This window comes from Anabrus simplex, chromosome 5, assembly GCF_040414725.1.
Source record: "Anabrus simplex isolate iqAnaSimp1 chromosome 5, ASM4041472v1, whole genome shotgun sequence".
NCBI classification, from domain to species: domain Eukaryota; kingdom Metazoa; phylum Arthropoda; class Insecta; order Orthoptera; family Tettigoniidae; genus Anabrus; species Anabrus simplex.
Genome location: NC_090269.1, coordinates 452,122,154 through 452,139,580, shown reverse-complemented (window position 1 = coordinate 452,139,580; position 17,427 = coordinate 452,122,154). Strand labels below are relative to the sequence as shown.

The window sequence follows — 17,427 nt, the reverse complement described above, 5'->3', positions numbered from 1 at the left end:
ATGTCACCATAACCAGCAGGTCTGTAGACTAGTTTCATACAGATCTCCATTTCATCATATCCTGCAGGTCATTAGACTAGTTTGGTACAGATCTCCATGTCACCATATCCTGCACTACCCTGCAGGTCTGTAGACTAGTTTGATACAGATCTCCATGTTACCATATCTTGCAGGTCTGTAGACTAGTTTGATACAGATCTCCATGTCACCATATCCTGCACTACCCTGCAAGTCAGTAGACTAGTTTGATACAGATCTCCATGTCACCATATCCTGCAGGTCTGTAGACTAGTTTGATACAGATCTCCATGTCACCATATCCTGCAGGTCATTAGACTAGTTTGGTACAGATCTCCATATCACCATATCCTGCACTACCCTGCAAGTCAGTAGACTAGTTTGATACAGATCTCCATGTCACCATATCCTGCACTACCCTGCAGGTCATTAGACTAGTTTGATACAGATCTCCATGTCACCATATCCTGCACTACCCTGCAAGTCATTAGACTAGTTTGGTACAGATCTCCATATCACCATATCCTGCACTACCCTGCAAGTCAGTAGACTAGTTTGATACAGATCTCCATGTCACCATATCATGCAGGTCTGTAGACTAGTTTGATACAGATATCCATGTCACTTTATCCTGCACTACCCTGCAGGTCTGTAGACTATTTAGATCTCCATGTCATCATATCCTGCACTACCCTGCAGGTCATTAGACTAGTTTGATACAGATCTTCATGTCATATCCTGCAGGTCATTAGACTAGTTTGATACAGATCTCCATGTCACCATATCATGCAGGTCTGTAGACTAGTTTGATACAGATATCCATGTCACGATATCCTGCACTACCCTGCAGGTCTGTAGACTAGTTTGATACACATATCCATGTCACCATATCCTGCACTCCACTGCAGGTCATTAGACTAGTTTGATACAGATCTCCCTGTCATATCCTGCAGGTCATTAGACTAGTTTGATACAGATATCCATGTCACCATATCCTGCACTACCCTGCAGGTCTATAGACTAGTTTGATACAGATCTCCATGTCGTGTCCTGCAGGTCATTAGACTAGTTTGATACAGATATCCATGTCACCATATCCTGCACTACCCTGCAGTTCAATAGACTTGTTTGGTACAGATCTCCATGTCACCATATCCTGCATTACCCTGCAGGTCTGCAGACTAGTTTAATATAGATCTCGATGTCACCATAACCAGCAGGTCTGTAGACTAGTTTCATACAGATCTCCATTTCATCATATCCTGCAGGTCATTAGACTAGTTTGGTACAGATCTCCATGTCACCATATCCTGCACTACCCTGCAAGTCAGTAGACTAGTTTCATACAGATCTCCATGTCACCATAAACTGCACTACCCTGCAGGTCTATAGACTAGTTTGATACAGATCTCCCTGTCACCACATCCTGCAGGTCTGTAGATTAGTTTGAACAAACCTCCAAGTCACCATATCCTGCACTTCCTGCAGGTCTGTAGACTAGTTTGATACAGATCTCCATATCACAATATCCTGCACTACCCTGCAGGTCTGTAGACTAGTTTGATACAGATCTCCATATCACAATATCCTGCACTACCCTGCAGGTCTGTAGACTAGTTTGATACAGATCTCCATGTCACCATATTGTGCACTACCCTGCAAGTCAGTAGACTAGTTTGATACAGATATCCATGTCACCACATCCTGCACTACCCTGCAGGTCATTAGACTAGTTTGATACAGATCTCCATGTCACCATATCCTGCACTACCCTGCAGGTCATTAGACTAGTTTGATACAGATCTCCATGTCACCATATCATGCAGGTCTGTAGACTAGCTTAATATATATATCACCATGTCACCATATCCTGCAGGTCTGTAGACTAGCTTAATATATATCACCATGTCACCATATCCTGCAGGTCTGTAGACTACTTTGATACAGATCTCCATGTCACTATATCCTGCACTACCCTGCAGGTCTGTAGACTAGTTTGATACAGATCTCCATGTCACCATATCCTGCGCTACCCTGCAGGTCTGTAGACTAGTTTGATACAGATCTCCATGTCACCATATCCTGCACTACCCTGCAGGTCTGTAGACTAGTTTCATACAGATCTGTATGTCACCATATCCTGCACTACCCTGCAGGTCTGTAGACTAGCTTAATATATATCACCATGTCACCATATCCTGCAGGTCTGTAGACTAGCTTAATATATATCACCATGTCACCATATCCTGCAGGTCTGTAGACTACTTTGATACAGATCTCCATGTCACTATATCCTGCACTACCCTGCAGGTCTGTAGACTAGTTTGATACAGATCTCCATGTCACCATATCCTGCACTACCCTGCAGGTCTGTAGACTAGTTTCATACAGATCTCCATGTCACCATATCCTGCACTACCCTGCAGGTCTGTAGACTAGTTTGATACAGATCTCCATGTCACCATATCCTGTACTACCCTGCAGGTCTGTAGACTAGTTTCATACAGATCTCCATGTCACCATATCCTGCAGGTCTGTAGACTAGCTTAATATATATCACCATGTCACCATATCCTGCAGGTCTGTAGACTACTTTGATACAGATCTCCATGTCACTATATCCTGCACTACCCTGCAGGTCTGTAGACTAGTTTGATACAGATCTCCATGTCACCATATCCTGCACTACCCTGCAGGTCTGTAGACTAGTTTCATACAGATCTCCATGTCACCATATCCTGCACTAACCTGCAGGTCTGTAGACTAGTTTGATACAGATCTGCATGTCACCATATCCTGCAGTACCCTGCAGGTCTGTAGACTAGCTTAATATATATCACCATGTCACCATATCCTGCAGGTCTGTAGACTAGCTTAATATATATCACCATGTCACCATATCCTGCAGGTCTGTAGACTAGTTTGATACAGATCTCCAGGTCACCATATCCAGCACTACCCTTCAGGTCTGTAGACTAGTTTGATACCGAACTCCATGTCACCATATCCTGCAGGTCTGTAGAGTAGTTTGATACAGATCTCCATGTTACCATATCCTGCAGGTCTGTAGACTAGTTTGATACAGATCTCCATGTTACCATATCCTGCAGGTCTGTAGACTAGTTTGATACAGATCTCCATGTCACCATATCCTGCACTACCCTGCAAGTCGGTAGACTAGTTTGATACAGATCTCCATGTCACCATATCCTGCAGGTCTGTAGACTAGTTTGATACAGATCTCCATGTCACCATATCCTGCAGGTCATTAGACTAGTTTGGTACAGATCTCCATATCACCATATCCTGCAGGTCTGTAGACTAGTTTGATACAGATATCCATGTCACCATATCCTGCAGGTCTGTAGACTAGTTTGATACAGATCTCCATGTTACCATATCCTGCAGGTCTGTAGACTAGTTTGATACAGATCTCCATGTCACCATATCCTGCAGGTCTGTAGACTAGTTTGATACAGATCTCCATGTTACCATATCCTGCAGGTCATTAGACTAGTTTGATACAGATCTTCATGTCATATCCTGCAGGTCATTAGACTAGTTTGATACAGATCTCCATGTCACCATATCATGCAGGTCTGTAGACTAGTTTGATACAGATATCCATGTCACCATATCCTGCACTACCCTGCAGGTCTGTAGACTAGTTTGATACACATATCCATGTCACCATATCCTGCACTCCACTGCAGGTCATTAGACTAGTTTGATACAGATCTCCCTGTCATATCCTGCAGGTCATTAGACTAGTTTGATACAGATATCCATGTCACCATATCCTGCACTACCCTGCAGGTCTATAGACTAGTTTGATACAGATCTCCATGTCGTGTCCTGCAGGTCATTAGACTAGTTTGATACAGATATCCATGTCACCATATCCTGCACTACCCTGCAGTTCAATAGACTTGTTTGGTACAGATCTCCATATCACCATATCCTGCATTACCCTGCAGGTCTGCAGACTAGTTTAATATAGATCTGCATGTCACCATAACCAGCAGGTCTGTAGACTAGTTTCATACAGATCTCCATTTCATCATATCCTGCAGGTCATTAGACTAGTTTGGTACAGATCTCCATGTCACCATATCCTGCACTACCCTGCAGGTCTGTAGACTAGTTTGATACAGATCTCCATGTTACCATATCTTGCAGGTCTGTAGACTAGTTTGATACAGATCTCCATGTCACCATATCCTGCACTACCCTGCAAGTCAGTAGACTAGTTTGATACAGATCTCCATGTCACCATATCCTGCAGGTCTGTAGACTAGTTTGATACAGATCTCCATGTCACCATATCCTGCAGGTCATTAGACTAGTTTGGTACAGATCTCCATATCACCATATCCTGCACTACCCTGCAAGTCAGTAGACTAGTTTGATACAGATCTCCATGTCACCATATCCTGCACTACCCTGCAGGTCATTAGACTAGTTTGATACAGATCTCCATGTCACCATATCCTGCACTACCCTGCAAGTCATTAGACTAGTTTGGTACAGATCTCCATATCACCATATCCTGCACTACCCTGCAAGTCAGTAGAATAGTTTGATACAGATCTCCATGTCACCATATCATACAGGTCTGTAGACTAGTTTGATACAGATATCCATGTCACTTTATCCTGCACTACCCTGCAGGTCTGTAGACTATTTAGATCTCCATGTCATCATATCCTGCACTACCCTGCAGGTCATTAGACTAGTTTGATACAGATCTTCATGTCATATCCTGCAGGTCATTAGACTAGTTTGATACAGATCTCCATGTCACCATATCATGCAGGTCTGTAGACTAGTTTGATACAGATATCCATGTCACGATATCCTGCACTACCCTGCAGGTCTGTAGACTAGTTTGATACACATATCCATGTCACCATATCCTGCACTCCACTGCAGGTCATTAGACTAGTTTGATACAGATCTCCCTGTCATATCCTGCAGGTCATTAGACTAGTTTGATACAGATATCCATGTCACCATATCCTGCACTACCCTGCAGGTCTATAGACTAGTTTGATACAGATCTCCATGTCGTGTCCTGCAGGTCATTAGACTAGTTTGATACAGATATCCATGTCACCATATCCTGCACTACCCTGCAGTTCAATAGACTTGTTTGGTACAGATCTCCATGTCACCATATCCTGCATTACCCTGCAGGTCTGCAGACTAGTTTAATATAGATCTCGATGTCACCATAACCAGCAGGTCTGTAGACTAGTTTCATACAGATCTCCATTTCATCATATCCTGCAGGTCATTAGACTAGTTTGGTACAGATCTCCATGTCACCATATCCTGCACTACCCTGCAAGTCAGTAGACTAGTTTCATACAGATCTCCATGTCACCATAAACTGCACTACCCTGCAGGTCTATAGACTAGTTTGATACAGATCTCCCTGTCACCACATCCTGCAGGTCTGTAGATTAGTTTGAACAAACCTCCAAGTCACCATATCCTGCACTTCCTGCAGGTCTGTAGACTAGTTTGATACAGATCTCCATATCACAATATCCTGCACTACCCTGCAGGTCTGTAGACTAGTTTGATACAGATCTCCATATCACAATATCCTGCACTACCCTGCAGGTCTGTAGACTAGTTTGATACAGATCTCCATGTCACCATATTGTGCACTACCCTGCAAGTCAGTAGACTAGTTTGATACAGATATCCATGTCACCACATCCTGCACTACCCTGCAGGTCATTAGACTAGTTTGATACAGATCTCCATGTCACCATATCCTGCACTACCCTGCAGGTCATTAGACTAGTTTGATACAGATCTCCATGTCACCATATCATGCAGGTCTGTAGACTAGCATGATACAGATCTCCATGTCACTATATCCTGCACTACCCTGCAGGTCATTAGACTAGTTTGATACAGATCTTCATGTCATATCCTGCAGGTCATTAGACTAGTTTGATACAGATATCCATGTCACCATATCCTGCACTACCCTGCGGGTCAATAGACTTGTTTGATACAGATATCCAATGCACCATAGCCTGCAGGTCTGTAGATTAGTTTGAACAAACCTCCAAGTCACCATATCCTGCACTTCCTGCAGGTCAACAGACTTGTTTGGTACAGATCTCCATGTCACCATATCCTGCACTACCCTGCAGGTCTGTAGACTAGTATGATACAGATCTCCATGTCACTATATCCTGCACTACCCTGCAGGTCTGTAGACTATTTAGATCCCCATGTCATCATATCCTGCACTACCCTGCATGTCATTAGACTAGTTTGATACAGATCTTCATGTCATATCCTGCAGGTCAGTAGACTAGTTTGATACAGATATCCATGTCACCATATCCTGCACTACCCTGAAGGTCATTAGAATAGTTTGATACAGATATCCATGTCACCATATCCTGCACTACCCTGCAGGTCTGTAGACTAGTTTGATACACATATCCATGTCACCATATCCTGCACTACACTGCAGGTCATTAGACTAGTTTGATACAGATCTCCCTGTCATATCCTGCAGGTCATTAGACTAGTTTGATACAGATATCCATGTCACCATATCCTGCACTACCCTGCAGGTCTATAGACTATTTTGATACAGATCTCCATGTCATGTCCTGCAGGTCATTAGACTAGTTTGATACAGATATCCATGTCACCATATCCTGCACTACCCTGAAGGCCAATTGACTTGTTTGGTACAGATCTCCATGTCACATATACTGCACTACCCTGCAGGTCTGTAGACTAGTTTGATACAGATCTCCATATCACAATATCCTGCGCTACCCTGCAGGTCTGTAGACTAGTTTGATACAGATCTCCATGTCACCATATTGTGCACTACCCTGCAGGTCATTAGACCAGTTTGATACAGATCTCCATGTCACCATATCCTGCACTACCCTGCAGGTCTGTAGACTAGTTTGAACAGATCTCATGTCACTATATCCTGCACTACCCTGCAGGTCAGTAGACTAGTTTGATACAGATCTCCATGTCACCATATCATGCAGGTCTGTAGACTAGTATGATACAGATCTCCATGTCACTATATCCTGCACTACCCTGCAGGTCTGTAGACTATTTAGATCCCCATGTCATCATACATGCACTACCCTGCAGGTCTGTAGACTAGTTTGATACAGATCTTCATGTCATATCCTGCAGGTCATTAGACTAGTTTGATACAGATATCCATGTCACCATATCCTGCACTACCCTGCAGGTCTATAGACTAGTTTATACAGATCTCCATGTCATGTCCTGCAGGTCTTTAGACTAGTTTGATACAGATATCCATGTCACCATATCCTGCACTACCCTGCAGGTCAATAGACTTGTTTGGTACAGATCTCCATGTCACCATATCCTGCACTACCCTGCAGGTCTGTAGACTAGTTTGATACAGATCTCCATATCACAATATCCTGCACTACCCTGCAGGTCTGTAGACTAGTTTGATACAGATCTCCATGTCACCATATTGTGCACTACCCTGCAGGTCATTAGACTAGTTTGATACAGATCTCCATGTCATATCCTGCAGGTCATTATACTAGTTTGATACAGATATCCATGTCACCATATCCTGCATTACCCTGCAGGTCAATAGACTTGTTTGGTACAGATCTCCATGTCACCATATCCTGCACTACCCTGCAGGTCTGTAGACTAGTTTAGTACAGATTTCCATGTCACCATATCCTGCACTAACCTGCAGGTCTGTAGACTAGTTTGATACAGATCTCTATGATACCATATCCTGCACCACCCTTCAGGTCTGTAGACTAGCTTAATATAGATCTCAATGTCACCATATCCTGCAGGTCTGTAGACTAGTTTCATACAGATCTCCATTTCATCATATCCTGCAGGTCATTAGACTAGTTTGATACAGATCTCCATGTCACCATATCCTGCACTACCCTGCAGGTCTGTAGACTAGTTTGAACAGATCTCATGTCACTATATCCTGCACTACCCTGCAGGTCTGTAGACTAGTTAAATCCCCATGTCACCATAACCTGCACTACCCTGCAAGTCAGTAGACTTGTTTGGTACAGATCTCCATTTCACCATAACCTGCACTAACCTGCAGGTCTGTAGACTAGTTTGAACTGAACTCCATGTCACCATATCCTGCACTACCCTGCAGGTCTGTAGACCAGTTAGATATAGATCTCCATGTCACCATATCCTGCACTACCCTGCAGGTCTGTAGACTAGTTTAATACAGCTCTCCATGTCACCATATCCTGCACTACCCTGTAGGTCTGTAGACTAGTTTGATACAAATCTTCATGTCATCATATCCTGCAGGTCATTAGACAATTTTTATACAGATCTCCATGTCACCATATCCTGCACTACCCTGCAGGTCTGTAGACTAGTTTGAACAGATCTCCATGTCACAATATCCGGCAATACCCTCCAGGTCTGATGAGTATTTTGTTACAGATCTCCATGTCACCATATCCTGTGCTACCCTGCAGGTCTGTAGAATATTTGAATACCCATTTTCACTATGCAATACCCTGTGCTTACCTACCCATTTCTACTGAAACATTACATCCTCCATCAATTCATATCTGTATCATTTCCTGACTGATACCAAATTCCTACCATATATACTTACCTTTGAATTTAGCCAAATGAGTTCTAGGTTTCTCAATATGCATCCCATGAATCTGAACCTAAGGCCTACTTTTGCTTAAAGTTTCTTCTCTTATCATCCTTATTTAAAATATCATTATTTGTAATGTAAACTATTCATCTGACTTACCATATATGGTTAACATCACAATCCATTGGTTCCTATTATGCCATTTGTGTCAGCAGTTATCCATTTTTCACTTTGATACTATGAATGCTTATGTGTTTTCATCATATGAGTATATGAGTTGAGCACTGGTTTTATATAATTATTACAGTAAAACTCTTCAATGTGGGGGAGATTTTGAAGTTAATAGGAACAGGAAGCATCTGCTGGATATCTGTGCTAGTTTGAATTAGCAGTTACAAATATATTCTTCAATGATAATGCTACCCATCGTTGCACACAGGAGATTAGAAGCATCAGATCCATGATATAAAATGTACCAGGAGGTACACCTCAACGCCGTGCATTCAAAATTAGCGCCTAAAAGAACTCCTCTATCAAAGAAATGTGAAACCAATAATACAAGTTAGAACTTTAATCAGAACATGTCACTACCAATATATTATGTAATTTGGTTATTGTGGAGTTTCCTAACATGAGTGAATGTCTCCTTGTTATGTTTGCCATTCATCAAGAAGTTCGGACATTTTTCAACAGATAACACCACTAAAAAATTTATAATCATGCCATCTGGTGCAAAGTGAAATAACTTATAATTTAAAGAAGTTTTGTATTTCTAGGTTTTTGTAACTGATTGATGTTCATTTATTTTTGGGTCGGCAATGTTTCCTTTTCCTTTCCGCCAGTTTTGAATCTAGACAATCACTAATTTCTGTAACTAATTTTCAACCTATCACAGGCGTCTTGTTCGATTCTGAGTGTAACTTTGAGAGTAACCAATTAAATTGTGAGGGTGTGGCTGGTTTTGTCTTGAATGATCTCAAACCTTCCCTGAGGGCTTATCAACTGCGGCTTTTCACATTTCTTGGCCAATTGATCGTCGTCTATCTTAGTGTGTGTGCCAAGCAGGAGGCAGGCAGCCTCTTTCATTGGTCAGCAGAACATCTACAAGGTAATGGCCAGATAACTTCTTTCTTTCTTTCTTGCTACCTCCGCAGTTCAACGCGAGGAAAAGGTCCCACCATTTAATTATGTAACAAACATTTCTAAAATGTAAATCTTCTCCAGCTAATGTAAGAATTTCATAATGCTTTAACTTTAATTTCTATATGAGTCACCTCAGTAGTTTGGGAATATCCCCTGTTTCATCGGCCTGGAGCCCTGTAGTTTTCTAAGTGTTCATTATCTTGGAGCGCAGTGCACGCCTCCATTCCTTTTGTGTTTGGGCCAGTTATTTAACTTGTTCTGTTTTCATGAAGGCCCCGTAGGTTGGGTATTAAAAACCCCTGTAAAAATAAGTTCAATTTGTAAGTGGTGATTTAGAGAGCAAGTGCTCTTGAATTAGGGGATTCTGCCCCTCATTAAATAATACCTCTTCCTTTTGTAAAATTGTAAAACTAGGGGCTTAAAGCCCAAAGTGTTAAGGTTCTGAATCATGGATTTTTTCAAATCTTGTTTAATGCTTGCTATTTATACCTGTAATATTGTCATAAAAATTGTTAAGTTTGTTTTCAGAAAAGAAATGTAATCTTCTAAAGTTTTAACTTAATTTTTGATATTATAGATAGACCCAATCAAGCCCGCACCTTCTTTCACCTCTGCATTCCACAGATACCCCAGAGCATAAAATATAATAACCAACTAAGAATTCGGGAATTTCATCCAGAATGTGCGGGTTTACTGGGGATTTTTCGATGATTCGGACTAGTATGTCATTTGTAGTGATCTAAGTATCTCTAGACCTGGGTTATAAAAAGTGTAATCTGTCTGCAGATGAATAAGGGTAGAAAATCTCCATGATGAGGAAAGTGGACTTAAGTACACTTAGCAAAAAGTTCCAAACAATGTATAGTAAGCAGGTTATGGATATAGAAAGAGGATGAATAGCATACAGGGATGCTGAAGTAGAAATAGGATGGGAATGCCTAGGAACAACTGAGTGTAAAGATGGGAAATATCAAACATGGTGGTGCAGTGATGAAGTGAAGGCAGCTTGTAAACGTACAAGGAAGGTGTATCAGAAATGGTTCAAAACAAGGACTAATGGAGATGGGGATCTGTACATACGTGAATGAAACTAAGTAAGACAAATAGTTGCTGGGTCCAGGAAGAAGCTTTGGAAAGATTTTTGTAATAAACTGGAAAGGCTAGGTCAAACAGCAGGAAAACCTATCTGGACAGTCATAAAGGAAGATTGTGAGTGCAAAAGGAAATGAATGGCTTTTGGAGTAAATCAGACAAACTCATAATAAAGCCCAGGGAATCACTGGTGAGCTGGAAGGAATATTTTTAAAATCCTCAATGTAGAAGGAAATCTTCCTGGTGACTTCGCAAACAACCAAGCTTCTGGAGAGAGGACAAAGGTGTTAGTGAAATTACACTTGAGGAAGTGGAAAGGATGGTAAATAACCTCTGATGTCATAAAGCTGCAGGAATAGATGAAATCGGACCTGAAATGGTGAAATATAGTGGGAAGGCAGGGATTAAATGGCTTCATACACTAATAAGATTAGCATGGAGTTTTACTAAGGTACCTTCTGATTGGATAAAAGCAGTAATTGCACCTCTCTATAAGTATGGGAATAGAATGAATTGCAACAACAATAGAGGTATCTCTATAATAACTACACCAGGCAAGGTCCTCATTGGCATTTTGGAAGGAAGGGTGCGATCAGTGGTTGAGAGTAAGTTGGATGAAAACCAGTGTGGTTTCAGACCACGGAGGGGCTACCAGGATCACATTTAAAGTATACTTAAACAAAAGATATGGTCAAATTTTCCACCTTTACAATACTAATTTCTTATTAATTTATTTAATTATTTGAATAACATTTAAAAATAACCGAACTTGTTTCATCTATCATATAGACATCATCAGCCAAAAATTTTTAATATTAAGAACAAAGGACAAGGAGAAAAACATATTAAAATAATTCATAAAACCAAATGTGTCAGTTAAAATGCGAAAGATTATGTTGGAATGTTCTGAGCACAATATTTGGTACCGTTAAAAATGAAAATAAAGATACTGAACACATGAGATAGTTCAGTAAAATTGGTAATAGAGTCCTTCTTGACTTGATTTTTGTTAAAATACAGTTTGCCAAATGCGTCGATAGAAACTTGGTGATATGGAGCACAATACTGATTTCTAGTAGAATGAAGATAAAATTATTAAACGTATGTTAAACCGAAGTGATGGTTCCAGTGAAATAAAATTGAGTTTGTCTTGTTGTCGTGATGATGTTAATAATTCTTGATAATAAGGTAGGCGGAATACGTGATCATGATTTCATAGGTAGAAAATGTGCAGTAGAATGCCCTAGAACAAGAATGTTAAAAGTAGGCAAGTTCTTGTAGTACAAAAGAATGAAATAAAATGCAGCACATCCCTACCAGCCAAAGAGCTTCAGCATCCATTGATATTTATGGCTGACTGGAGGTGAACTGTGGAGGGCGTGTGTGACGGAAGCTGGTAGGGTAGGCGGGGAGCGAGTGCATAGAAGTTTGTTGCGAGGCTTGTTCAAATAAGAACTGTTGGGTAATGCCTTGAAAATTTTGTTCACAGTTTCTGAAATTCCATTTAAATTGTAAGCAGGATTATATTTTTGGTCTATATTAATAAAGACATTTTCTAAAACATTGAGTAAATTGCCCTAGTTATAAAAGTAGAGAATGTTTAAGTCCTGCTTTATGGAGATGAAAGAATGATTGGACTCTGTTAAATGAGTGCTCATGAGGCCTCCACAGTTCACCTCCAGTCACACCAATACACGCTTGAGAAGGCGGGGATGCAAGTAGTCAGATGTACGGCATTTTATTTCATTCTTTCGTACTACTAGATGCTCCAATACCTGTCTACTTTTAACGTCAACAATAGCCTTCATTATCATTCTAGGGCACTATACTGTACATTTTCCACCTGTCAAATCACTATCAGGTATTCTGCCTACCTTATTATCAAGAATTGTTAACATCATCACGACAAGACGAACTCAATTTTATTTTACTCGAACAAACATTCATGTTTAACATATGTGCAACAATTTCATCTTCATTCTACTAGAACTAAATATTATCCTCCATATCAACAAGTTTCTATCGACGCATTTGGCAAACTGTATTTCAACAAAACATCATCACGTCAAGAAGGTCTCTATTACCAATTTTACTAAAATATCTCATGTGTTCAACATGTATCTTTAGTTTCAGTTTTAACAGTGTCAAATATTGGCTCAGAACATTCCAACATAACCTTCAGCATTTTAACTGATGCAACCAATATTCCAAATTATTTTAATGTGTTTTTATCCTTGTCGTTTGTATTTAGCCTTAAAACATTTTGGCTGATGATCTCTACAAGATAGATGAAACATGTTAGGTAATTTATAAATGTTATTTAAATAAGTAAAAAATGAGTAAGTTATTGTATTGATGGAACGTTTGACCATACCTTTTGTTTAAGTATAGGTACGATAGTACGAGCTTTACAATGAAATTTATTTTATGCCTTCGGATTAAAAGTGCAGACTGATTTCAAAAATGCTACAAATTTTTCATAGATCTAGAGAAGCCATATGACAGATCACTGAGGGAAAAGCTGTTCACTGTACTGGGGACTATGCTATTAAGTATACATTATTAAAAGTAATCAAAGGCATTTATTTTGACAATTGAGGTGCAGTGAGATTTGATGGTTGAATGAGTTCTTGGTTGAAGGTGGTTACAGGGATAAGGCTGTAATCATATGCTATTAACTTCACATTGTTCTGCATTGAATTGCAACTTCAAGAAGAGAATGAATATAATGGTCCACGTATTCAATACATCCTTACTGTGTAAATATTATATTACATCTGTATAGGTGGTACTAGTTTCGCTCACATGTGACCATCATCAGCTGGGAGACAATAATTAGACAACACATATTAGAACTATTCAAATAAGTGCATAGGCTCCAATATTAAAAGTGCATCAGATCGACAGTGATAATACTGTAAAAACACTCCAATGGTACATGATTCAAATTCAAGTAGCGGTATTAAAACTGAAGTCTAATAAAAATTAAAATGTTTCTTGTATGAGTTCAAGAAATTGTCCGGATACAGTTTCCATATAACGACATGGTAAAGTCATAGCAAATGTATGAGGTTATATGGTACTCAAATGGATCAACTACGTCTTGGAATTAAGAGGCATTAGATTGTATGCATAGTGCTTGTAAGGTTCCTCTGCTAAAAATGGAGCTTCATGCAGTAAAAGGAAAATAGAAGCGGCCCCATGATGGTTGGAGCATCAATGTTACATACATGATGCTTAAACCAGATGATTCCTATCCGCCAGATGTGTCCATGATAAAATTTGCAGTTCAAAACGGAATGAAAACAACGACTACGAGGCTCACCACTAGTTGATAAGCAGTACTGTAAAACTCACACCGGCAAGCTAGAAAGCTGGACCATGGGAAGTGGAGGAGGGGACAAAGGCAGAAGAAGGGTAAGGGGGGGTTTCTCAATTACTTATTTTCTTTTTCTAATTTTGTCTATCATTTCCCAGATATACTTCATAGTCCACGACCCATTCTGAACTGTTATCAGGCTATACACTTTCATCTACCCTATCTGATCTCCTTCAGTAAACTATTGTTCCGTTAGAGACCTGGGGAGTACTTTTACACCCTCTTTAAGTCTTACTTTTCTTTTGCCAATGCCTTCATTCTAGTGGTAGCAATTATTGTTCGAAGCGGAAATGCAACTCGGCAACCATCCTCTCTTAGTTCTATTCAGAAGAGAAAAGAAAGTAAGAAACAGAGGAAGGATGAGGTCCAGTCCTTAGAAGAATGCACAGACGGAACAGTAAGAATGTGAAAATGAAGGACTAGGAAAAGTAATATTATTGGGTTGAGAAGGAACAAGAGTTAACCGAAGGACATCAGCTAGCAAATTTGAACATGAAAAGAATGGTACAACTAAGTAGAAGTAATCCCAGATTCAGCTAAGGACCTCATGGTACCAACCCCACGTTGAGAGTTCCTGGGTTTATCTTTAACTGCCTGTTACATCAGGCAGGAGATAATTAATGATGCTAATAATTCAACTACCATTTGAAGATGATATAATTTGATGCCATGTCTCTCCATCACTTTTGAAACTCCATTTTACTTCACCAGTTTCCTGGTTACAAAATGTAACTAACCTTTATCATTGTTTCAACTCACGGTGGCACTGCATTTTAGGGGTAGCGAGTCTGACATATAACTAGGGACTCGGATTCGATTACCGGTGAGGTCAGGAATTTTTATCTCAATATAAAGGCTGGTCCTAGGTCCACTCAGCCTACACGAGGAACAACCAAAGAGCTATCTAAAGATGAGATATCGACCCGATCTAAAGAATAATGACCAAGGAATTTGTCGCGCCGAACATGCATCACCCCGTAACCTGAAGGTTCAGGCTGGGCATCAGTCACTTGATAGACCAAGACCCAACAAGGACGCAGCACCAGAGAGTGTGATTCAATCATCACACTTTGTTACAGGATGCAAGGATATTTTTCAAAGCACAAAATTGTCATGCTATTCACACACTCTTTGTATTTGTTAAGTATACTATAGATTCATTCCAATGAATTAACCTGAATTTTTTAAAATATTCCAATATTTGTGGCACATTCGACCCTGAGCGGCGTTTTCCTTGAAGCACTTTTGGGAAGTTCAGATCATACATTTGTAAATTCTTCATCAAACGAAACAGAACCTCTGCAAATTCTCTTTCATCGCCACTATTCTCACATAGAATAGTTGTAAAAGATCAAGCAGGATCACAAGATGTTTACATAACTGTGATGTCAGCTGACAGTGGAGCGGAAGGAGACATCTTGTTAGCGGACAACAAATTTTATTCATCTACATAGCGAGATCAATCTCGTCAATGACTTCAGTCTCTATCCTCCTATGAGATATGTCTCATGAGATGAATCTCAGTTTTACTCATATTACCCAACAGATCAAACTGGGACTCTAGTGGTGAGTTAACCAACAAATGACTGATTCAGTTACTGTACATTTGCTGAGCAAAATGATGAAAAGACTTACTTCATTCTGGCAAAACCAAACACAACACTTAGTTTATATTGTAATGGTTGTAGAGTCCGCCATGCTAACTCACTACACGCCGGGGGCGTCTCCCATCGCCCCACCCCCCTTACGCTCGAGCGCGCCAATCCGCGAGCAACACTCAAGCGCTGGGCCGGCCCTTCTCACTTCTATCCGTGGTCGCACCGCAGAAGACAACGGAAACGACTGGAAGATTAATCTGGAGTCTTCTGTTTCACGAGGTTCCTCGATCCATCGAACATCCGGACGATTCTAGAAGAACCAGCGCAGGTATATAAGAGAGGAACGACCTGCATGGAGTCAGTGAGAACTGGAGAGTGAGAAGTGGAGAGCGAGAGTTAGTTAGTGAGTGAGTGGGAGCGAGACTGAGTTAGCTGGAGCACAGTTAGTGATAGCTTGGGAGAGTGCAGCCTGATCGAGTATCTGTCTGTCAGAGCCGAGGACTCGTTCCTGTTTTCCTGATGTCGTGTGTGTGTGTGTGTCCCTTGAGGCTGGCTGCTGGAGGAGAACCTGGAGTGTTCTGGAGCGGCGAAGAAGGGAACACTAGGAGACAACATGTGAAGACTGCGGAGTTCAACGGGTCGAGTGAACAGCAGATACTATCCCGACCTACGAGGCTGACATGTAGGCTGTGAACCGTGACAGCGGTAACAAGTTTGACTGAGTGGCTGAGAGAGTGTACTGTAAATAATCGATTACTATGTGTGTGTGTGTCATTGTAGATGGAACCCAAGAGAAACTAAGAAAGAGAGCGCGCGAACGGTAAGTGTGTAAGTGTACGTGTGTAACTTGTAAGCTCGGCTATCGTCTCTGTGTGTGTGTAAATCTGTAGTGGTAGTGCTTAGTTAATAAATCTTAGAAATAGGTTGCTACCAGGTGCTGTACTCATTTATTTATCTACCCCGCCAACCCGTTACAATATACTACATACAGAGGACTGTACATGGTTAAAGGAAATAATTAAGCAAATTTGGTATGTTTCACACAAGTTTAAAAAATGGACAAGTTACATAATGGATATTAACTACCTAAGTTACATAACCACATAATGTGGTGTTACAGAAGAATGCTGAAGCAGAGACGGGTAGATATTATCACAAATGATGAGATCATGAATAGAAGTGGTGAGAGGAAAACAATTTGGTGAAATTTGATTAGAAGAAGGGATAGAATAGTATGACACATATTAGAACACCCAGGATTTGTTTTAGTTTTCAAGGCAAGTGTAGTACGAACAGTAGAGGTAGACCAAAACATGAATGTGAAAAATAGATGAGAGTACCATTTAATATATCTGAAAGAGACATTCTGGTTGTCAGGTTGCGTGAAGGACATCTTGTTTAGGCTGTATACATTGCGGTACAAACCACACAACCGTGGGAATGTAATGCACTACCTACCTCATGTAATACAATTTTGACATCTACAAGAAACTGGCACCCAGGCAGCCAAAATAGAGTTAAATAAAAAATCCTGCACAGGTAGC

The 17,427-nt window shown here is 40.5% G+C and overlaps 1 protein-coding gene across 1 annotated transcript in view; it reads right to left on the bottom strand.

Moving 5' to 3' along the window:
* LOC137501077 (gastrula zinc finger protein XlCGF17.1-like) overlaps nt 1-17,427 on the bottom strand; it is an 86,942-nt gene extending 69,515 nt beyond the window's left edge. Inside the window, exon 1 of the mRNA XM_068227993.1 lies at nt 17,342-17,427. The gene's annotated coding sequence lies outside the window, so the exon portion shown is untranslated. The remainder of the gene's footprint in view (nt 1-17,341) is intronic.